At 37.7% G+C, this 24,943-nt stretch overlaps 1 protein-coding gene and 1 pseudogene across 3 annotated transcripts in view; both read right to left on the reverse strand.

Annotated features, from left to right (window-relative positions):
* The window catches only part of ATRNL1 (attractin like 1), an 899,374-nt gene that overhangs the window by 354,891 nt on the left and 519,540 nt on the right, over positions 1–24,943 (reverse strand). The gene's annotated exons all lie outside the window — the stretch shown is intronic.
* On the reverse strand, positions 12,613–19,172 carry LOC131278678 (transmembrane protein 248 pseudogene; annotated as a pseudogene).

Raw genomic sequence — 24,943 nt, forward strand, 5'->3', positions numbered from 1 at the left:
TGTAACTCTTCTACATATGTAACAATATCAGGGTTATTCTCTCTGTAGCTTCATTCTATTGAGGGCCCAACTTTAAAAAATTTCATTTACTATGAGATCAAATCTGATATATTTTCAAAACTGCTTCTTAGGTAAGTAACCGATTTAAAGTTCAAATGGGTATACTTCATGTTTGTGGAACTAATGTAAAGAACACCTTTATTTAGCTGGCAACAAAGGGATTAATGATAATTCAGAATTACAATCTCAGTGAAAAATTATTGCATTAACATGAACATTTTCTCTGATGACCAGTGTTCAAGATGAATTTGGAAAGGACCAAGTTCTGAAATGAAGATGATCAAATTGTTGTCTACATGCAACAAATCTGAAGGATTCTTAAACGTTTTATTCACAATGTATTTAAGGCCTCTTACAGGCACAATTATTTTAGCCCATGGGATATATGCAACTGATTTCCATCCATCCATCCATCCATCCATCCATCCATCCATCCATCCATCCATCCATTCATTTATTTTCTTTAGAAAAAAAGGTTTTTGTATGCAAGGACCCTGATGAAATAGCAAAACTTTCTCCTTGAAAGTCCTTCTGTCAATGGAGAATGATTTGACTTTTGGAATATTTTGATAAAGTCCTTTAAACGTGCTGTTCTAGTGGTGTGAATTCCTTGAAAACTGATTCCTAGCAGTAAAAAATAGTTCTTCCCAAAAAACTCCTCTTTTGCCCTCCTGTGCTCATTCCTAGAAGTATTTCTGCAGTGGAAATAAACTGTTGGTTTACAGCAGCTTCCAGCAATACCAGCCATGTGCCTTGTAGGCATTTAAAGAATGCAGATGTAATGACTATGCTTGTGAGCTGATATGCCTGAAATAAGAACAAGGCCTAGAGCAGCATTGTGCCTGAGAATTTCCTCCTGACAGCCTTCATGTTACTCAAATATGGCCAGTCTCGAAGCCAAACTCAGCATGTAAATGCAATGCCTTCCCCCCAGGGTGGGACATGACACCTGGAGATGAGCCTCCCTGGCACCAAGGGATCACGATCAACTACCAACTGATGATGCAACTGGAAAATGACCTGGGAAGGAAGGTTCAATGCGGATCAGCAGAATATCCCTGTCTACATAAAATAACATGACTTTAAAATGCTGTTTGACCTAATGTAAGGGGGAAATGGAAAGGAGAAATGAGTTTATATGGCTACGAGTCTCTAAAAAAAAAGAGCTGGAGGCTGTCAGAAGGATTGACCTTATGCACAACTGAGCAGAGTCTAAGAGACAGATAAAGTAGATACAACCCCCAGGTAGTGGTTCCTTTGAGGGCTAAAGAGATCCATGGGTGCTATGGTCATGGCAGATGGGGTTAACTGCCATGTCAGATGACCCTTCTTTGGAGCTGGTGTTTATGCGTGATGAATCTGGACTCAGATGGGATCTCTCCTCATAAGACTTTCATGCTACTGTGCTGGAGTTGTAGTTGGTGTTGGGGTTTAAGATATATTTAGGGGATCTGAATCTCTGGACTGACAATGTGATAGCCAGGCCCTGAGCCTCAACAGACTCCAGCACCTACAATCTGATTTACTGGACTCATCTCACTCAGCTAAGATGGAGTTGAAGAAGGACAACCACCACACCATGGAGCCTAGAGTGATTACAACTGAAAGCGGGAGGATTGCATCCAGTATCCATGTGGAATCTGAGCCTCCTCTTGACATAGAGGTGCAATGGACACAACCAATCCAATGTCCACAGAGAAAAGGTGGCATTGGAGTGGGAAAGGTGGACATGGTGGCTAATGGGTATGGGGAATGGCAGGAAGAGACGAGATGTGGAGGCGTCTTTGGGACTTGGAGCTGCCCTGGATGGTGCTTCAGGGGCAATCACTGGACATTGTAAATCCTCACAGGGCCCACTGGATGGAATGGGGGAGAGTATGGGCCATGATGTGGACCATTGACCATGAGGTGCAGAGGTGCCCAGAGATGTACTTACCAAATGCAATGGATGTGTCATGATGATGGGAATGAGTGTTGCTGGGCAGGGAGTGGTGGGGTGGGGGTGGTGGGGTTGAATGTGTCCTCATATATTCTTTTTTTAATGTAATATTTTTACAGAATCAATAAAAAAAAATAAAGAATGCAGATGCTTTTAAAAAGTTGGTAATGATTGTTATGAGGAACTTTTAATAAATATGTCATTTTAAACAACTATTTATAAAGGGCTAAAACATTTATATAATGCTTTCTTACCATGATTTTATTTGATCTTATAGTAATCTTATCAGGTAGCTGAGACAGTTAATGTCATTTCCATTTTACAGAAGAGAAAATGGAGGCTGAGGGATTATGAGACTATCCTAAATTCAATTAAATAGTAAATGGACAATTCAAATTGAGATATCCCAACAACAAAATACGTTTTTCCTACAATTTACTGTTGAAATTATCTCTTTTGACAATGTGGCTATTATCACAATTGGAGTCATAATTTAGCAGGCATTCATGAGCATTTATACATTCACTTGAAAATAAATGCAGTGTCCTCAGTTACCATCATAGTTCATGCGATTATCATCTTTTGTAATAGTCTCTTAATCTCCCTGCTCCCATTTTTGTCTCTGTTTAGCAAAATCTGCTAATAGCCAGAGCGATCTTTGAAAAATATTAATTCAGTTCCTTTTCCTCCTAATTCAGTTCAAAATCCTCCAATGATGTTCCATTTCACTCAGAGTAAAAGCCACATCCTTTCCAAGACTGAGGCTCTACATGGTATACCTGTCTGATCTAATCTCCAACATCCTTTCTTCCTTTATTCCTCTCCAGAAAAATTTCTCCTCAAACATACCGAACGCTCTTTAATGATCCTCTCCCAAATACCAGACTGATTGAGTCTCTCACTCCTTCCAGATCTTTGCTCATAGGTCATCTCTCAGATGGTCCTTGACCTTTCCTTAACTATACAATTTGTATAAAATAGCAACTTGTCCTACTCCCATTACTCTTTTATGTCTTAGTCTATTTCACTTCGATACTTTCCATCACAGGGTGTATCATTACCTAATATTTATACCATTAATATTTTGTCTACCTACACCCCCCAAGCCCATCATCCCTTTCTACTTGCTTCACCCTGAATGCAAGCTCCATTACAGAAGGGACTTTGCTTGATCACTGCAGTTGGTTTGAATTGTTTCTGCAGAAATATTGGTTAGAGAAAAGGATTTCGTTTTCAAGCAAAGGATTTTGAAACCTTCTAGTATTATACTACATAACGGGCTCTAAAAGGTAAGTGTATCATGATAGTAATATTTCTAGACAAATAATATGTAGTAGTTTCCTTACAACTCTGTAGGGTTTATACTAGTGCCAGCTGTCTTTATAGTTTACTTAATTGCTAAAGTAATCAATCACATATAATTTTAAGGGTTTGGTATTCATTTAATGTAAAAGGTTTAAAAGCATTATGTTAGTTGATGTTTGAATCAATTTCTACGGCAAGATAAGGAAATTTTGCAGCTAGTTCAATTACATAACATGACATTTATTAAAGAAGTAATAACACATAGGTGCATACAATTCTATATCTGTGGAATCCCCTGTTTTCTTTATCTGGGAAGAACTTCCTCTCAAATAACCTTGTTTATTATCTTAAATATTTAATTAAGAGCCATACCTAAAAAAGTGATGGGTTTGGGAATTGAAACAAAACCTCATGAACTTAATAATGAACAATTTAACTAGAGTAATGTGTGACTTATTCATAGGAAGCTTCTCCCCTGAAATTTTGACAGAATTAAAGACTCCTAAATCAGTAAGATGGGAGTTCCTAATATATTCAAGCCTGGAAGGCTATAGATAGATAGTTCATCAAATGAAAATACTATCAAGGTGAAATCTGATTTTGAAAGGAGGCTATTATTACGTTGGCAAAGAATAAAAAAATTATATTAATTTTTAAATTATACACTATATTGAATTATTTTGTGTTTCTGCTGACTTTTCAGTATATTTGATTGAATTTTTCTTATTTTGATCTCTTGGTTTTTCTTATTTTGATATCTTGTCTAATAGCATTGGCTCATCATACAGAACAGTTTAAAATAATAGCAATAGTTATAAGTATATGAATTTGTTCCTATATTTAAAAGGCACACTTTAAGCATTTCACTATATTACTTTGTATTTGCATGTGCTTTAAATCATGTCAGTGCTGAAATTATACAGGGGAAACCAGTGAAGGAAAGTAGTTTAAATTACAGTCTAAGACCCATGATCAAATAATCATGCATAAAGAATATTCATTGAATATCCTGGACTCTACTTAGAAATGTGCAAAGATAAATTAAAAACTATAAAAATTGGTAAATATGGGGCTACACATTAATATTAATCAGGCAGGTAACACAACTGGAGATCTTTTCTGGTGCTCTATAGGAGGACATTTTTAGATAAAAGTAATGAGAAAATCTTTCATTATGTTCTGAATTTATTCATCCAAATATATATTTTTTCTAGGATGTGTTTTTATTTGAAAATTGTATTGATGTAATTAGAGATTTGCATATGTTTGTAAGAATTAATATAGAGAACCGAATTACATGCTATCAATTTTCCCCTAATAGTTACATTTTGCCAAACTATAGAATAATAACACAACCAATATATTGATGTTGATATAATCACTAATCTTATTCCTGTTTCCCCTTTGTGTGTGTTTTAGTATCATACAATTTTATCACATGTGAGGATTCATGTATCCAACGCCATAGTCAAGATACTGTCCACAATGGTCCCTCCTGTGACCCTTTTATTACCAGATCCATTTCTCTTGCATCTCTCTACCTCATTGGCCCTCACCACTGGCAACTACTAATAAGTATATCTTCCATTTCTAAAATTTTGTTATTTCAACAATCTTACATAAAACAAATCATGCAGTATGTACAACATATATCCTATTGGAATTGGCTTTTTGTATACAATATAATTCTCTAAAGAATAATCCAATTTTATTGCTGAGTGGTGTGTGTGTGTGTGTGTATATATATATACCACAATGTATTTAACCATCTCTTATTGAAAAATATCTGGGATGATTCCAGTTTTTAGCTATTACAACTAAAACTTCTATGAATACACACACACACACACTTAAGTGAACATCAATTTTAATTTCTCTGCAGTTGAGGAGTTTGTACGGTAACAGCATGTTTAGCCTTATATGAAACTGACAAACTGCTTTCTTGACATTTTATTATGTTAGGAGACTATGGGTTCTATTTAAATCTTTTATTTTAGCAGGCATTCACCCTGGTCAGGTTTCACACGCTGGTTTCGATGTATTTGAATGGACTGCGGTTCTAGTGGCGGTTTAATTTTCAGAGCCTTTGTGGTTTGAATTTGGTCTGTAATGGCTTACCTGGTGCCTCTGAGACTCCCGCTGGTACGTGCGGGTGTTGCCTGAGTGGCAGCCCCGGTTGTCTGAGCCAGGCAGCAGGCTGTCTCCTGGTGGAGGAGGACTGCAATACACCCTCCTACTGGAGTCCCCAGGCTGCCTTTGTGCTCTGGGACAAGGAGTCTCAAGCCTGAGGGGACAGTTTCCTAGGACTAGCCACTTGTTTGGGTTCCTTTTGCCAGCCACCTGTCTGCCCCAATTTATTTTTAAACTTTTTACTGGAGCCAAAAATGCAGAAAAGTCACTATTTCAAGAATTGAATGCATCACTGTAACTAGAATCTAGAATGAGAAATCACGTGTTAACAGCACCCAGAAGCACCCCTCAAACCATTCTCTGAATCCTGACCTCCACAAGGGTAATCTCTAACCTGATTTATAATACATTGACTAATTCTTTTGTCTTTCTTTCTTTTTTAATATTACAGGTCCCCATATACCTCCCACCTCCCTCCCCCCACTCCTTCCCCCGTAACAACAATCTCCTCCATCATCATGAGACATTCACTGCTTTTGGAGAATACATCTCTGAGTACTGCTGCACTTCATGGTCAATGGTCCACATCATAGCCCACACTCTCCCACAATCCACCCAGTGGGCCATGGGAGGACATACAATGTCCGGTAATTGTCCCTGCAGCACCACCCAGGACAACTCCAAGTCCCGAAAACGCCCCCACATCACATCTCTTCCTCCCATTCCCTACCCCCAGTAGCCACCATGGCCACTTTCTCCACACCAATGCCACATTTTCTTCGATTACCAATCACAATAGTTCATGAATAGAATATCAGTAAGTCCACTCTAATCCATTCTCTATTCCTCCATCCTGTGGACCTTGGAATGGTTGTGTCCACTCCACATCTATATCAAGAGGGGGCTTAGATTCCACATGAATGCTGGATGCAATCCTCCTGCTATCAGTTGTAGGCACTCTTGGCTCCCTGGTGAGGTGGTTGGCCTTCTTCAACTCCATGTTAGCTGAAAGGGGTAAGTCCAATAAACCAGAGTGTAGGAATTGCAAATCTGTTGAGGCTCAGGGCCTGGCTATCACATGGTCAGTCCAGAGATTCAGGTTCCCTGGGTATATATTAAACCCCAGCACCAACTACAGTTCTGGTAAAAGTAAGAGGAGAGCTTATAAACAAATGTGAGTCCAGCTCCATCACGCAGAAACACAAACTCCAAAGAAGGTCCAACTGACGTGGCACTGAACTCCATCTGCCATGACCATAGAACCTGTGGGTCTCTGTAGCCCTCAGAAGAACCAATACCCGGGGTTGTATCTACTTTATCTGTCTCTGGGACTCTGCTCAGGTGTGCATAAGGGCCACCCCTCTGATAACCTCCCAGCTCTTTTTGGAGGCTCATAGCCATATAAACTCATTTGTCCTTTCCATTTCCCCCTTTGATTCAGGCCAAAAAGCAAGTTTAACTCCTGATATTATATGTAGATTGAGATATTCTGCTGGTCCAAGTTGACCCTTTTATTCAAGGTCGTTTTCTAGTTACATCATCAGCTCGTACTTGGTAGGAATCCCTCGGTGCCAGGGAGGCTCATCCCCAGGAGTCATGTCCCACGCTGGGGGGAAGGGAACGCATTTACATGCTGAGTTTGGCTTCGAGACTGGCCACATTTGGGCAACACGGAGGCTCTCAGGAGGTAACTCTTAGGCACCCTGCAGCTCTAGGCCTGTTCTTATTTCAGGTGCACAGGCTCACAAGCATAGTCATTAGTATCAAGGGCTCATTGTTGGACCCTCATTCTTTTTTGGTCTTTGCTGTTGCACTTGGCGGATTGCTGCTGTTCCTTTAGGGACTACACTGACTAATTTTGTTTGTCTCATTTTGAATGGAATCATACTTTATTTGTGCTACTGGGGGCCAGGGAATGAACCCAGGACCTCGTATGTGGGAAGCCAGAGCTCAACCACTGAGCTACATCGGCTTCCCCTGAGTTAGCTTTTTTGTTTGTTTTGCTTATTGTTTATTTTTCGTTTTTTGGGTTTTTTTTTTAATAGGAGGCACTGGGAACCGGAACCGAGACCTACCATGCAGGAAGTAAGCGCTCAGCTGCTTGAGCCACATTTGCTCCCCTTTTGGCTTTTTTAAAAAATTAAGAGTGGTATGGTGGTTCACTCATTTTCTTTCCTGTATAGTGTGCTATTGTGGGAATATACCATAAATATTACTATCAATTTTTACCGTTTACTCTTGTTTTTTTCATTTAATGAGCAAAAAAGGAATTTTCATATTTTGGTTATTACTAATAATGTTATTCTAAGTATTCTTGCATGTGCTTTTGGCAAACCTATGCAAGCATTCCTATTAGGTATATACCTCAGAGTGAAACTGGTCAGTGATAAGGTACACAAATGCTCATTTTAGTAGCTACTGCCAAACAGTTATCCAAGGGAGTTTACCAATTTACATTTCTTGCAGCAGTGGGCAAGAGTTTGTTACTGCACAACCTTGCCATCATTTGATATTGTTTTTGTTTTCGTTTTCATTTTAATGACTTTGGTAGATGCTAGTGGTATTTCCTAGTTTTATTTTACATTTCTCTAGTGACTAATGAGGTTGAGCACCCTGTTGGGTATTTGGATACACTTTTTTTGTGAAGGGTCTGTTCAAATTTTTGCTCCCTTTTCTAGTGGGTCATCTGTCTTTTTAAAATTGATTTGTAAAAGTTCTTTATATTCTCCATATGAGTTCTTAGCCAGATTTATGTATTGGAAATATCTTCCACTCTGTAGCTTGTATTTTTACTCTCTTAATTATGTATTTTGATGAAGAGAAGTTCTTAATCTTAATATAGCTCAACTCATTACTTTTTTAATGATTAATGATGTTCTGCTCAGGAAATCTTTGCCTACTCCAATGTCTTGAATATATTTTAATAATATATAATAAAAAAAACTTATTTTCAATGTTTCAATATACAATCTATCTAGAATTGCTCATGTGTATCTATTTTTTAAAAACTCTTGAGCATAATGTTTAGTTGCATGTATTAAAAACAGTTTTAAATGTTTAGGTTAAGGGTTTTCCTAAGTTTTATTTAAATTTTATGAGAGTGAATACCTAAAATACAATTTTTCTCAAATCTGTTGATTTATATGTAATGTAGCTCTGTTAGGCTTAATGGACTACTAAATTATACGGATTTTTGACATATTTTTTTACTCTCTGGTAGTCAATTAAATTCATTGTTCCAACCTTTTACCAGAGTCTAAGACTATAAAATCCAAATAGACGTATCAGTATTCTTTGAGCCATCCTGGAAATAGGTCAATGCTTAATATGGTTGATTGAATTAAGTGCCAGTATAGACACTAAATGAACTGCTACTTGTGTAGCATGAAATGGAAAACCTGTCTCATTGTAGTCACTTACAAAATGGTCAGGATAATTGGGCAAATATAATAAAAGTACATAACAATCATGATATGTTAAAATATCAAAAGTTGAAGTGATATAAGATATTTTATTGGATACAATTACTTTGGCTGGCTTTTTTAACAGATACTAATTTTCAGCTTCATATCTTATTCTTGATATCAATATTTTGTTATCAAATGTTACATATAACACTTCCTTTTTTACCTAAGTGAAAAGAGAATGCCAAAATTATTGGACCCTAGACTGCCTTTTTCTTATTATACGAATGACCACAGATTTGAGGATAATACACCACTGACTTTGGCTATCGCTTCTACCATGTATGACCTCCTCTCATGCCTACCAAAGGAAATATGAAGACTTGCCTTGCATCATTGGTATCTAAGTACTTCAGGATTTCTGTGGTTGACTAGTCCTAGAAATAACCTAAGAGTAAAGGACTTGCTAGGTGGCTAAATTTCTATGAGAAAAAAAATCCCACATTGGATAATGTTCCCAGTATCTGCAATTTTTAAAATGCAAATGTCAGAGATCAACTTCTGGCACAGAAGCAATGAAGAACTCTACTAATACACTCTGCAGTGAAACTGCTGAAAATTATTTTTAAAACAGCCATTTAAAGCCTCCAGAAATGGTCCTAAAAGAAAAAAGCAAAGGAAGAAACATCTATTCAAGAAAATCTATCAAGATATATGTTCCCCAAGGTATCAGAGGTAGACTCATCTATAATTTCCCTACACATGGCTCTTCTGCCCCTTTCATTTGAACTTATAATTAGCACTACACTCATTATATATATGACCCAGAGACTTAAATCTTTGGTCTGGTTATATGCAGGCTGGGTCCAGAATCTCGACAGAGTTGCAACTCCTACTCTCCAGTTCATTGGACTTGTCCAGGTCAACTAACAAAAGGATGATGACAGACAATGCCCATCCCCCAAAATAGAGAGCATCTACAAGTATAAGCAAGACAGTACCGTTCATCTGCCCTATGGAATCCAAGCCCCCTCTCAACTGGAAACAGAGTGGGCATCACCATTCTAAAAGCCTCAAGATTGAGGAATGAACAAACATAAGGGGGGAATGCAACTATGGATTAAAGTAGACTTATTATTCTAGCAATGGAAGAACTTGTAACATTGATGTAAAGGCAGTCGTCACCAGAGGTTCTGAGGGGAGGCAGAGAGAAGAATAGGTGTAACATGGGGCATTTTTGGGATACTGGAATTTTTCTGAATAACATTTCAATGATGGATACAGGTTATCATACATTTTGTCAAAACCTACAAAAATGTGCAGTGCAAAGTGTAAAGTATAATATAAACTATTGATCATGGTTAGTAACAATGCTTCAATATGTGTTCACCAAATATAACAAAGGTACCATACTAATGAAATATATTGTTAATGGGGAGAAGTGTGGGAGGGGGAAGGGGTGGGGTATATGGGAATCCCCCTAAATTTTTGATGTATCATTTATGTAATCTAAAGTTTCTTTAAAAATAAAATTTTAAAAATAAAACTAAAAAAAAAAAAAAAAAAACCAGTAAGAAGGGCAAGACCAAGCCCATTCCCATGTCCCATCCAAGCTCAGTGAAGTAGAGACTCTACTCCAGACTGCAGCAGCCAAGGACTCAGAGCTCCCTCTCCCCCAGCAACATGTTGGAGGTCTTTCTTCTTGGAAGAAGCAGGACTTCAACATTTCTCATCCTACCCTGAGCTACCTATTACAAAGACTAAGTCCTGGGCAAGTGTGGTTGAGAAGGGGGCTTACCCTGACCATTCATGGATAAGAGGTTCTAGCTTGGGTATGGAGCACTGAGAATACTCATGTCCCAATTCCCCTTGCCCAGGCTCCTGAGTCAGTGGTTTCATGCCAGGAAAGGCTAGCCAAGAGGACCTCAGGTTGCTACCACACTCCTCCACCAAGTGCTCAGCTCATGGAGTAGAGGTGTCACAGAGAGAAACTTGCCATTGTGCACCTCCCCAGCTTCAGAGCTCTGATTTAGCATGGGATGGAGTGGGTGGTAAAAAAGATATTTGTTTCTTTTCAAGGAAGTAACTTCATTTGCAACACAACATGGAGAATTTCAAGCCTAAGGGTGCTCTCAAGAATAGTGGAGGTTGTGGTGAAAGGAGACATGTGTAATTAATGAAGACAGCCTAGACTAGACTATAGGCTGGCTAGTTTGCAGGAGAGGAACTGAGGAATAAAACATCTGGGAGGGTGTAAACTACAATGTAAACTATAATCCATGCTGTGCAGCAGTGCTCCAAAATGTTTTCATGAATGGCAATGAAAGTACCACACTAATGAAAGAAGTTGTTGATGTGGGAAAAGTGGGATTGTGGGGAGTAGGGCATATTGGAATGCCCTGTTTTTTAAATGTAACATTTTGTGTGATCTATGTACCTTTTAAAAATAAATTAAAAATATATTAAAAACTAAAAAAAAACCCCACAAAACAACAGCTGGGAGGAGACCTTCCAGAGTCAGAATAAATATCAAATACTGACTATTCCTTCAAAAGAACCACAATTCGATTGGATTAGTTTGTAGAGCAACTTATTCTCCAGGGCATGAGCACTTTGTAATTCCATTCTGTGCTTTTTCTTGTAATACCCATTACTTTCTTCTTTGCTTAGCTAACTACTGTTTGTTCTCAGTCTTTACCCTTATCAGACTGACTTTAAATTGATTTACTTATGTTTGTCCCACCCTAAACATTAAGCTTTTTCTTGAGAGTAGGGAAAGCATATTCAATTTTATGTTTCCTCTGCAGACACAATCCCTGCAACAGAGCATCTACATAATTATAACTTAATTTAAAATTATAGATTGATAATTTTAAAAGGGTATAGATAATAATTCACATTTTATTTATCTTAAAATATTTTATAAAAAACCTGCCTCATTTCTTTGCCTAATTTTATTACTATTATCAAAACATGTAATATTGTGGTTATGTGGAGGCAAAAAGCATGTCAAACATCAGGAGATGGACTATTAAGAGTGACTAATAAAAAGCATATCATATTTATTGATGATTTCTATATGAGGAAATGATTCTTATGCAGTTACTAAATGATAGACTCTTTTTTTTTTATCTGTAAGCCCAAAATAATGTCACAAATTGAGTTAGGGGGAAAATATATATACATATATATATATAAATAAGTAATAAAATATTTTATTTTTCTATGGTCATTCACCTGCTTTAGTTTCCAATTAGACCTGATTTAATTTGTATACTCTTAGACACTGATTTCCAAGTTCTTTGCTGGTATCAAATTTGAATTTTAAAAAACAAGTTATTAAGAACTTAAAATACTGTCCAAGGACTACTTAGAAATTCTATGGTTTTAACTCATCATTGCAACAGAACCAAATATGCCAAACACGAACCAGAACATTACAGAAACATTACAAAAATTAATTCATGCACAGATGCTTAAGCAATATAGAGACCCAAAATAAATTATTTCAGCCAAATTACTGTTAACTCTAAGTATGATAATTACAAGGACAGCTGATGTTCCAAATGAACCTATGCTACTTTGGCTAGTGAGCAAATTATAAAGTGTAACTATTCATGATCCTTTCTGTTTCCCTGTTGACACAGGAAAGCAACAAACCATTTCAAAATTTATAGATTATGTATGCCATCATTTTTAAGCTCTTTAAAAATTGCAATCAATATATTCATAATAAAACTAGTATATATACTGTGATTACTATACACTTGAGTGATACATGTTCAAGTTATTTAAGAAAGCTTTGTACTGTTGGGTCTTTTGGTTTAGGTCAGTACCATATCATTCTCGGCTAGAGTGGAGTAAATTCAACAGTGAGAGAGAAGGGGTGGGTATCACTTAAGTAAGGATGTACAGGAAAGGATAACCTTTGTATTAACAGAGGGGCAAGTTCGGGGGGCTTTTCTGGGGGGAAGGGGCTTTGCAGCTTCCTCTGGGTAGAGAAGAGGTTGTTAATTGAGGTAGAATAAGGAAACATAAATTTGTGGACCTCCCATGTGGTAGATGGACGCCCTATCCATTGGGCCAAGTCCGCTTCCTATAGTCTTTTTAAAAACTGACTTAGGGATTCTTCGCTCTATAACATTTTTTTTCCATCAATTTTTGTTACCAACTTCATTATTTTCTTCTTTCTATTTAGGTTTATCTTGTTATTTCTAAATTAATTGAGTTAGATGTACAGTTAATTAATTTTCAGCTTTTAAAAAATGTTTAAATCTATAGATCTTTTTCTAAAATACTATTTTTCTATATCTCACATTTCAACAATTAATATTTTCTATATCATTCATTTCCAAGCACATTTACCTCAATTTCTTCTTTGTCTAATTAGGTAGTGTTTGCTTTTTTGGAGTCTTTCTAATGCCTGGCTTTTTCAAATTACAGTTTTTTGTTGATTTTTTACTTTTTACACTAGGTAAACATTAGACTGCATGTGTGAAAACAATTCTTAAAAACATTCTGAGACTTGTCTTTTCACCTCATGTATAGTTAATTTTTTATAAATGTTGTATAAGTACTTGAAATATTTATTTTCCATGGGGGGGAAGGGGATCAGAGACCTACATATCTCAATTAAATCAAAGTTGTTCATTATATTGCCAGTATCTTTTCTTTCCTTAATGATTTTTTTTCTTTTTAGTCTACCAGTTGCTGAAAAAATTTCTCATAGACAGTAGATTCTAATTTTGTTAATTTTTGCTTTATACATTGAAGCTATGCTATTGGGGTTAAAAGCTTATAAATGTTATATCTTTGTTATAAAGATAGTCTTTTAGCAATAGAGGTTTTCTATTTTTACCAATTGAAATGTTTTCTGATGTAAACTATTTTATGTGATATTAATATAACCATATAAATTTTCGTTTGCTTAGAATTTTCCAGTAAGGGTCAATTTTAACACATGTATAACACATGTATAGATAGTTTTAACACAATCACAATACTGAAGATTTCTAAAACTCTCCTGAGCTGCAACTTTTTGTAGTCATAGTCTCACATTCTACCTGACACCTCCCCTGGCAACGACAGGATCTGTTCTCCATTCTCACACTTTCGGCTTTTACAGAATGTCATATAAATGGAATTATGCAATATGTAATCTATTGACACTGGCATTTTTTTCACTAAGAATAAATGTCTTGGTTACATGTTGCCAAGAGTTCACTTTTGTTGTTGCTGCTATTTTGATGTGCCACAGTTTGTTTATTCATTAATCTGTGGAAAGACCTTAGTATTTCCAGTCTTTGGAGCTTATGAACAGGGCTGCTGCAAAAATCCCTGTACAGGTTTTTTTTTATGAATATAAGTTTTCATTTATCTAGGGCAAATACTTAAGAGTGAAATTTCTGGGTCATATGTTAAGTTTATGTTTTACATATTTAATAATTGTTCAGATATACCTTCATATTACATTTTTTAATGCATGTCAGATCCTCCCTCTTACATCACATCTTTTTCCCTGAAATACACAGCCTTTAAAATTTCAACTGGTGAATAATCTATTGGTATCAAACTCTCTCAGTTTTTGCCTGAACATGTTTATTTTGCCTTTATTCTTGAAATATATTTTCACCAGATATAGAGTTTTAAATTTTAAATTATTGCATTTTTCTTTTCTACATTGTTCTATTTAGTTTTAATTATTAGGTCACATTTTATACTTGCTTATTACTTGCAGATATTTTCAAACTTTCTTTTGTCTCTTTCAACATAGTAAACATGGTTATTTTGTAATATGTATCCAATTATTCCAATATAATAAATCTTAATGTCTGTTTTACTCATCTGTTGTTTCTTCTAGTTGTTGCTCATGGTGCTTTATTTTCTTGTGCTTGGTTCATTTTTTTACTGTGTTCTGTGGCAGCTGTATGGTGACAGGAAACACAACAGCCATGCAAGCTGTAAACACCACCTGCTCACAGTGATCCTGAAAGGCCCAGTTGCCTGAACTCCAAGCTGTAGACAGGGTAAAGGTACTGCTCATCTTCTCGTGGGCTTCCCTGTCTGAAGGTTCAATCTGACGCCCTGAAACGGTCGTGTATGGGTCGGTGACATTGTGAGAGTACCCTCGGAAAGGTCTGAGTGGGTCCAGAGTCAGAGTGATTGCAACAGAGACGTTAACTGGCTCCGAGTTCTCCAGGGTCTGGGGCAAGTGGGAGGGCGCCTGCTCACTGGTCAATGTGCTTTCCAGAGTTGTGGTATCCTTTGTGAGATGTTTTAATGTTTCATTCTCTGATACACATAAGTCCAAGTCACCAAACTGCATCAGAAAAGTATGCCTTTTCTGGCATCTTAACCTCCTTGATTTTGCAGAAATAGCCCAAGGTCACGAAAGCTATTGCCTTGGAAGGCAGAGGAGGCTGACTGCTGATGTCCACTTGCAGGTTCTCCAGGGGGTTGATGAACATTCTGATCAGTTCGACTCCCCCCCATGGCCGGCAGTGGAGTGTCCCAGGCCCAGGAGGGCTAGCTGCTCTGCAGCCATTTGTGGCTGCAGGGGGTTCACTCTGTGGTGCGCGGTGGGCCTGGGGCCACTTGGCAGCATCTTCTCTGCCAGGCCGGGGCAGCATCCGGTTCCACCCCACTGGCACGAACACTAGAGGCCAGCCTGGCTCTTGCTGCAGCACTACTGGCTCTGCTCTGGCTCTGAGGCCCATCTTTTATTTTTATTTTTTATTTTTTTAAAGATTTATTTATTTATCTCTCTCCCCCCCCCACCCCGATTGTCTGTTCTCTGTGTCTATTTGCTGCATCTTCTTTGTCCGCTTCTGTTGTTGTTAGCAGCATGGGAATCTGTGTTTCTTTTGGTTGTGTCATCTTGTTGTGTCAGCTCTCTGTGTGGGCAGCGCCATTCTTAGGCAGGCTGCACTTTTTGTCACACTGGGCGGCTCTCCTTATGGGGTGCACTCCTTGCCTGTGGGGTTCCCCTATGCGGGGGACACCCCTGCATGGCACAGCACTCCTTGCATGCATCAGCGCTGCGCATGGGCCAGCTCCACACGGGTCAAGGAGGCCCAGGGTTTGAACCGCAGACCTCCCATGTGGTAGACGGCCGCTCTAACCACTAGGCCAAGTCCACTGCCCTGTCTTTTATTTTTTTATTTTTTATTTTTTTTAAAGATTTATTTTTATTTATTTAATTCCCCTCCCCTCCCCCGGAGGTCTGTTTTCTGTGTCTTTTTGCTGCGTCTTGTTTCTTTGTTCGCTTCTGTTGTCAGCGGCACGGGAAGTGTGGGCGGCGCCACTCCTGGGCAGGCTACACCTTCTTTTGCGCTGGGCGGCTCTCCTTATGGGTGCACTCCTTGCGCGTGGGGCTCCCCTACGCAGAGGACACCCCTGTGTGGCAGGGCACTCCTTGCGCGCATCAGCGCTGCGCATGGGCCAGTTCCACACGGGTCAAGGAGGCCCGGGGTTTGAACCTCGGACCTCCCATGTGGTAGACGGACGCCCTAACCACTGGGCCAAAGTCTGCTTCCCTGCCCTGTCTTTTAAATTGCAGTATATAGTTGTCTAGAAATTTAGAAAGTACAGGATAAATTTAAGGAAACAGGCAAATCAATATAATGTATTGATTAATAAAAAGATTATTGAAAAATACAAAAGAATTCCATTATTTTGACCTTGAGTAAGAGGTCATTGGGAAACATCATCCCTGTATTAATACATTTAGCAGTGCAGGAAGACATTGTCCCTCACACTTAATCATGCATCATTGAACTGTAACAAATGCTGACAGTTAGAGAACATATCTTTAAACATTATGACACCATCTTAGTGACAGCTGAAGAGGAAAGCTGAGTACTATCATTGTTCCATATTTAGTAGCACAGACATGGCTAGAATACATAAAGATCAACTGTTTAAAGCATTTGGATAAACATCTTTAATTCAGGCACCTTAGGAAAAAAAAAGGTGGATGCATTTGTTTAGTCCTTTACCACTAGCAATTTATCTTCAGGTTGTATGTATAATACTGTCATAGAAACACCTATTTAAAAAATAGTGTTCAATAACCTTACTCCATTACAAAGCAATTCATGACAAAGATCTTTTGCAATAGCAATAATATTTGCATAATAGTTGCAAGCACAGAAAAAAAGCTCAAAATGCTACAAATGTACTCCAAGAATTGTATGTGCCATAAATTAAAATTTCCCAAAAGAATATCAGAAAGTCAATATTTTATTTCTGAAATTTGTTACTTAAATATTCATTTTAATATAGAATTCTCATGTTATATCTTAAAAATGAAAGCAGATAAGAACACTTCTTAATGAACATTTTTTAATTGACTATAGTGAGCAGGAAGGGATATATTTTCAGTGTAGTACTAAATTAAGCATGCAGTTCCTAATAACAGTTTTGGCAGCTGTGAATTTAATTCTATGAGTATGATGCTGAAAAATGTACATTCCTAGAATCAAATATGCAAAGACTAATCTGTATAACTGTTATCTGAACTTTTGCCTCTCAATTAAATGGTCTATGTGAAAGTATTTCTGAAGATCACAACATTGTACATTTGCAAAATGACAATTCGAATCATCCCTAATATCTTCAATTTATTTCAAAGCAGTCTATGTCAGGAAATGGATGTGGACTTTTAAAACATAGGGATAAGATAAACTCAGATTTTTAAAAATCCTTAGTTTTCTTCTTCTCTTTCCTTTTTTTTTGGTTCAAACCATTATGTATGTAATTTTCTTTCCAGTATAGTAAAGACCATGACACTCAAATTTTTATTTAGAAACCAAGTTCTACTTTGACTCAGTGTATAAGAATTAAGGTAAAAATAAACTGTGAATATTTAGCATAGGAGAAAATAATTTAACATTTTGATGAATGAGATCCACTGATATTTTGCCTGTGGATTTCTGTATATTCATATTTAAGGGTACATGTCTATTTAATTTTTTACTGTTCTACCATAAAAGATGCCTGGAACATAAAGATGAGAATACATATAAGTAATATATGTAAAGGTATTTAATTAAAATATACAATATTTACAAGCTGAGTGTAGCTATAGAAAATTCAGTTGGGGGGAGCAGGTGAACATGGGGGATTGGCAGGTGGTTTAAACTATAATGTTCAGAAAACTCTTTAAAGATATAATAAGGAAGTGTTACTGGTTTAGGGTGTTGAATGGGGGGCATTTGGCACAGGATGCACTTGGGGCAGACTTCTAGGGAGTGTGTGAGTGCTCATCTTATGGTAGTGTGTTATACCAGTAGGTGGAGACCCACATAATGAGCGGGGAGGTGTTGTACCCTCATTCTGAGGAGGTCTGATGTTCTTAAACAGAGTAGAGGCAGTCTCACGTGAGCATGGGTGGCTCCTACTGGGGAAGGACAGACTAATGTGTCCAGCCCTCAGCACTGTTGTAAGTATCTATGAACCTTGTCCTTCAAGCAGTGAAGCTTGGTTGTCACCATGGGCTCCAAGGGGAGGGGGAGAGAGGAATAGAATAGATGGAAGAAGGGGTACTTGGGGGGAAATGGAAGTGTTCTGTATGATCATGCAATGAAGAATATAGGCCATGTTAAATTTCACCAAAAATTCATAAAAGTGCACAGTCTAAAATGTAAACCATAATGTAAACTACTGACATGGTTAGTGGCTATGTTTCAATATTTCTACATCAGTTGTAGCAAATGTAACATCCACATGTAAAAAGATTATTGTTGGAGAAGAGGGAAAAGGGGGAGGATGTTGGGTATATAGGAGTCCCCTATATTCTGTATGTGACTTTACTGTGGCCTAAAACTTCTTTGAAGACATAATGAAAAAAAAAAAAAAGGAGTTAAGACACTGAGGAAGAAATGGAAGAGAATGCCTTGCCACTGTACATACAGGACAACACCTATTAGAGTGATGCAAGGCAAAATGTCAAAAAAATTTTTTAAATAATATTTTAATAATATTCTTTTAATACCCCCAATTTTTTTACTTTTAGTTTTTCTAAATTATTATGATTTTATTTCTGATGTTTTAGCCTATCACTACTATTTCATTTTCCTATTAATTGAATTTGGCAACATATTAGGCTTCATTTTTGAAGAAGTTTTGGATCACACAGGGGTTCAACTATTGCAGGGGAGAAGCATTCGTGTAGGGTATCATTGGGGGATGCATAGGAGGGAGTTCACCTGGGCATGCATATAGGGTAAATAGATATGTTCATATGATCATTGGGTATTGACACACTTGGTAGAGATTCATATGACAACTGAGGGAATGCTGGGTTCCCATCCTTGGGAGTTCTGATGCATTCCCCAATGGAACAACAACAATCTCCCAAGTGCAAGTGAAGAAGGATGGTTTATTGGTAGACCCCTGATACTGATGACTATGCTTATAAGGCTATTGTGCTTGAAATTTCAACTAGGCCTAGTGTTGCAGAGTGCCTAAGACTTACCTCCTGAGAGCCTCCACGTTGCTCAAATGTGGCCACTCTCTAAGCCAAACTCAGCATATAAATGCATTACCTTCCCTCCAGCCTGAGACATGACTCCTGGGCATGAGCCTCACTGGTGCTGAGGGATTACTACCAAGCACCAGCTAGTGATGCAACTAGACAAAGACCTTGAATAAAAGAGGGAAATGGTAACTTCAAAATAAGTCAGGAGATCATCAGAGTGGTTGTGCTTATGCACGTCTCAGCAGGATCTCAGAGACAGACAAAGTAGATATCATCCCAGATAGTGGTCCTCCTGAGGGCTATAGAGACACCCAGGTCCTATGGTCATGGCAGATGGCTCCAGAATTCAGTGCCTTGCCAGTGGGCCCTACTTTGGAATTTGTGCTCCTGAGTGTGCTGGTTTGGACTCAGATGTGACTTCTCTACATATGCCCCTTCTGTCACTTTATTGAACCTGTGGTTGGTGCTGGAGTTGGTGTACACCCAACAGACTTGAATTTCTGGGGTAACCATGCGCCAACTGGGTCCTGAGCTTCAGTGGTGTTGCAGCACCTACTTTCCAGTTTGGTGGACTTGCCCAGGTCAGCTGACTGGGAGGTGAGGATGGACAACCACCACACCAAGAAACTGAGAGAGTCTACAGCTGCGGGCATGAGAGTCCCATCCACCAGCCACATGGGATTGAAGCCCACTCTCAACTGAGGGGTGGAGTGGGCATCGCCACCCCACGGTCCTCAGGATGGAGGAATAAAATATGGATTAGTGTGGACTTACTGGTACTCCACTATAGAATTATTGTGACTCTAGCAATGGAAGAAATTATATCATTGATGTGGAGACAGTGGCCATGGGAGTTGCTGAAGGCAGGGAGAGAGAGAAGGAGGTGTGATATGGGGGCATTTTCAGGACTTGGAGTTTTCCTGAATGATAATGCAGGGACAGATGCAGACATTATATATCCTGCCATAACCACTGAATGGACTGGGATAGAGTATAATCTACAATGTAAACTGTAATCCATGCTGTGTAGCAGTGTTCCAAAATGTAGTCATCAAATGGAATGAATGTACCACACTAATGAAAGAAGTTCTTGATGTGGGAAAGGTGGGGGGTGTGGGGAGTGGGGCATATGGGAATCTCCTATATTTTTTAATGTAACATTTTATGTGATCTATGTATCTTTTAAAAATAAATTAAAAATATATTTTTTTAAAAAGTAAGCATAATCCATCAAGACCTAGCATATCATTTTTAAGTAAGGCTAGCTACTACCATCAAATAGAGAAGGAAATAAACAATCCTGCTCTATTCCCAGGGATCAGAGCTATTGCTTCCAGTGAGCAAAACATGGTAGCAACAATGGACCTAGAAAACCTGTGAGCCAAGGCATTAGGAGAAGATAATAACTGTAGTAAGCATTCAAATTGATGTATAGCTATAAAATTGTATAACAATGACATGATAGAATATATATTATATTTGGTAAATAGCTGTCATGCATATTTAGGCATCCACTAATATGCCCTCCATATTATGTCATATAAAAGTATTAATATTTTAAAGACTATCAAATATCATAATTCTTTAGTATGCAGAATCTTTCTGCACAATGCTTACAATTTAGGAGAATTTTTTTAATTATATATATTCCAAGTACACTTTATAGAAATCGAATTGCAAATACAAAAATTAGCCAAATTAAAATGATCATATCTGGACATGATTAACAGAGATCAGATATACCCTCCTGCCATAAATAATTATAAAAATGGACAAGATATATGTAAGAACTCTTTCCAGATATTGATAATATTCAGTACAGGGCAGTGACTCCTGAGAAAAGGGAAATAAATGAGGTGAGCCAATAATTGTCCTCGTTTTCTGTTGCCATTACATTCTAGCCCTAGGGCAGGGGGAATTACAGAATGCTGCCAGTGGTGAATTATGCAAATTGCACTTTCATTCATAATGCTGCTTTCCAGAGAGGAGGAATATATGCAGAAAAAGGGCTCCAAACATTTGTATAGTGGTCTCTTTGGATCTTTGCTGAATACTAAAGTCACAAGGTTAGGCCAAAGAATGTAACCAAAAATTGGTGAGCTGAACAGTTTCTTGAACTCACAAAGGGCTGGAAAACAGTTGAATTCCTACCAGCCAGAGTGGAGAGTCTGTGGATCCCTCAGGGTACACAGTAGAGAATACAGAAAGACCAAACCTTAGTAGCAGGCTGAATCGTAGAGAATAGGCTAATCCAGCCTGTTACTAATGAACCTAAAAAATAAGCCTCAAAAGGATTAAACCTAACTGCAAGTAACTTAAATGCCTACCAAACAGAACTCAACACATTAAAGGAACAACAAAATTCAAACATCAATCTCAGTAATGTACAATGTCCTACATTAAATAAAAAATTACCAGACATGTTAAGAAGCAGGACATTGATCATAATGGGTACAAAAAAATCAGTGAATAAAAATATACTCAAATGATATCCAAAGAAAATGACACATTGTATACAGATGACAGAGCTAGAAAGGGAATTCTTTCTATTATAAGATTATTTAATGTAGTAGTAAATCACATACAATATTCTGAAACAATGAAAAAGCTATTCAGAAACTGATCATTTCATTGATTAAAAAAAAAACCTACGAGTTACTCAATATAAAGGAAAAATGATCATGTTTTCTTTCTTTCTAGGGCAGATGCAAGTATTGATTACAAATACTCCTCTTACCATCATGCTCCCTCCTCTCGACCCCACGTCCTATAGGAGTCTTCTTCCTAATCCCACCGATGTTAGGCTTCATCATAATACTCGCTTTGATTAATGGAATGTGTGGAGATATGATATATGCTGTATCCTGGCAGAAGCTTTAAATGCAATTGCATGGTTTGGTTTGGCCAGTCTGTTGCTACTGCCGTTTGCCATAAGAACAGCATGTCCTCTCAAATAGGGGTTGCTCCTTTAATGAAAAGTTTAGGATAAGAAGACATCCAGAACAGACCCACAGTCAACCTGTTGCTGGAGCAGGATCACAGCTAATCCCGCCAGTCCTCTTTAATTATAACATGAGTGGTTTTGTAAACCACTATGATTTGGGGTTGTTACTGCAACAAAAGCTGATGAATAAAGAAATTGGAACTTAGAAGTTGGGTGCTACACTAAACTAAACTAACATTCAGGGCTTCAGGGCTAGGAGGTGAATGAGAGATCAGTATTATTGGAGGATAGGAAAAGGCAATTCCTACCATGTGGTGGTAAAATTGTCACCTGCTTAATGTACTACAAACTCCTTAAAGTATAATGGACATGTGGTTGTGGGCAATGAATTATCAAAGGACAATATTTGTAATGTGAATTAGTTATTATTCCTAAATGTGATAACCTAATACAATAAAGAGGTGAACTCAGAAAAGAAGTCTTATTTTCTGAAAGAACTGAAAAGAGAAAATAAAGAGACCAGAAGTTTAGGGACCTGTAAAGGTGGAAAAGAAAACCCCACCTCCTTCTTTTCAATCTATGAAAGTTGAAATTGAGATATATTTTGCAATATAGACTAAGCACCCATAGGTCAAAAGCAAAACAAAAACAAATCAAGACAGTCTTGATTACCTTTTGTTAAAGTCTGTGATTGTATTAATTTGCTGCCCCCTTTTCCCAAGTAAATCAATTCAGTTGGAAAAAATATTTTAGGGAACATAAGTTAAGGGTATGGACACAAAGAAGGCTGCTAAACTCAAAGTACTTGTGATCAGATTGAGACTGAGACAGAAAGAGAGAAAAAGGAAGTAAGAGAGAGAAAGGTGGACTGATCAGACACTGGCATTTCCTTCAAGGAATAGTGAGCAGGCATATGTACCAGCTTGGAATAAAATAAATAGGCTGCAACAACAACAAAACAATTATGTTTTTGAGGGAAAAACAACAAAAACAACTACGTTTCTGAGGGAGTTGTACTGTCAAAATTGCCACTATCCTGAATTAAATGAGAATATGTTTGCCGGAGGCTTTAAAAAAAATACCATTTTTAATATTATTCAGCATGAAAAAGAATACTGATACATGCTAGAACCTGAGTGAACCTCGAAAACTTATGCTAATTAAAAATAGGCACTCCCAAAGGACCATATGTTGTATGATTCCATTTATATGACATGTTTGGCAATCCAAAGATACAGAATATAGAGGTGGTTGTCTAGGGTTGGGATAGGGAGTTTGGGGGGGAAATGGGAGTGACTGCTAATGGGTATGGGTTTCTTTTTGGGATGAGGAAAATGTTCTAAAATTGACTGTGGTGATGGCTGCACAATTCTGTGAATATACTAAAAATCATTGAATTGCACAACTTAAAAGGGTGAATTGTATGGTATATGAATTATATTTCAATAAATCTTTTAGAGCAAACAAGACTATCTTTGGATTCCAAACCTTTATAGGCAGGACACAGGCTAAGAAAACTTCTTAATGTCTGAAGACAATACTCATGAATATTTTCATGTTTCTGCATCGTCAGGACTTTCTTGGTAAAAATTACTGACAACCTGTGTTAAAGGATGATTGAATGGCAAACAATTATTAGACATTAAAGATAGAGACTTCTGAAAAGATTTAGGGATATATGCTCCAGAATATTTCTTTATATTTCAGAGTGGTTAATTAGAGACCCTCCCCTCCATCAGAGATACTCTGTCCATTTCTAGAGGGGAGGAAGGTCAGATGAGTTGATTGCCCTATATTAGTTCCAGGTTCCTCTCCTGTGCTACAAACCTTTTTGTATGTGCAGGATACAACTGGTTCTCCCAGCATCACCCTGTGGGAAATTGAGGCATCAGAAACCAATGTAAGATGCTATGTGAGTAAACACTGTCTCTGATCCAGAGATCTCATGATTCTGCTAACATATGTATGAATTTATATGTATAGAGGGGTATGTGCATAAAACCACTCACTATCCCCTCACACGTTATATACACATGTATGTATGTATGTATGTATGCATATATCTGTGCAAGTAGAGTAGCACCTCCAACTCTTCATAATTTCATACTTAATGCTCAGACTCCAAAGAAGGCAGATTCTCCAATGCCCTCATTAGATATGATCAAGCAAGATAATGGAAACAGAAGGATTTCCCAGAGGGCAGAGCCAAGGTCTGTGAACACTGGATTGGGGAGTTACTCTAAGCAAAGATTCCTTTCTCATAGGGAAAAGGGGATTGCAAAATGTTTGAAAAACAGAACTTCAGAAACGCTATGTTCAAGGTACTGTTGCATGCCTTCCATTCTTTCTTTTCCAGTGGGAGTGTTTATTGTAGTTTCAGGTCCCATTTCACTACTGAATGTTAGGTAGGGTTGGAAAGCTAGATAACTTGCATTTTGAGTTCTAGATTGCCATCTCAAGAGTACTTACATCTGGACCTGATATATAGAGTACCTTAGGATCCCACCTTCAAGTCTATTAAACAGTTTTCTTCAAGTTTCTTCCTGGATAGAGAGGGCTAAGCAATGAGCCTTTTCATTTGCAAAAGGAAGGGGTATATTTGTGTCCAAGAAGATGAACTGTAATAGATGCTAGTATTGTTCAAAAATATTCCTTTTTCCCCTCACCCATTCAATGGGGAG

This window comes from Dasypus novemcinctus, chromosome 6 (genome assembly GCF_030445035.2).
Source record: "Dasypus novemcinctus isolate mDasNov1 chromosome 6, mDasNov1.1.hap2, whole genome shotgun sequence".
Lineage (NCBI taxonomy): Eukaryota > Metazoa > Chordata > Mammalia > Cingulata > Dasypodidae > Dasypus > Dasypus novemcinctus.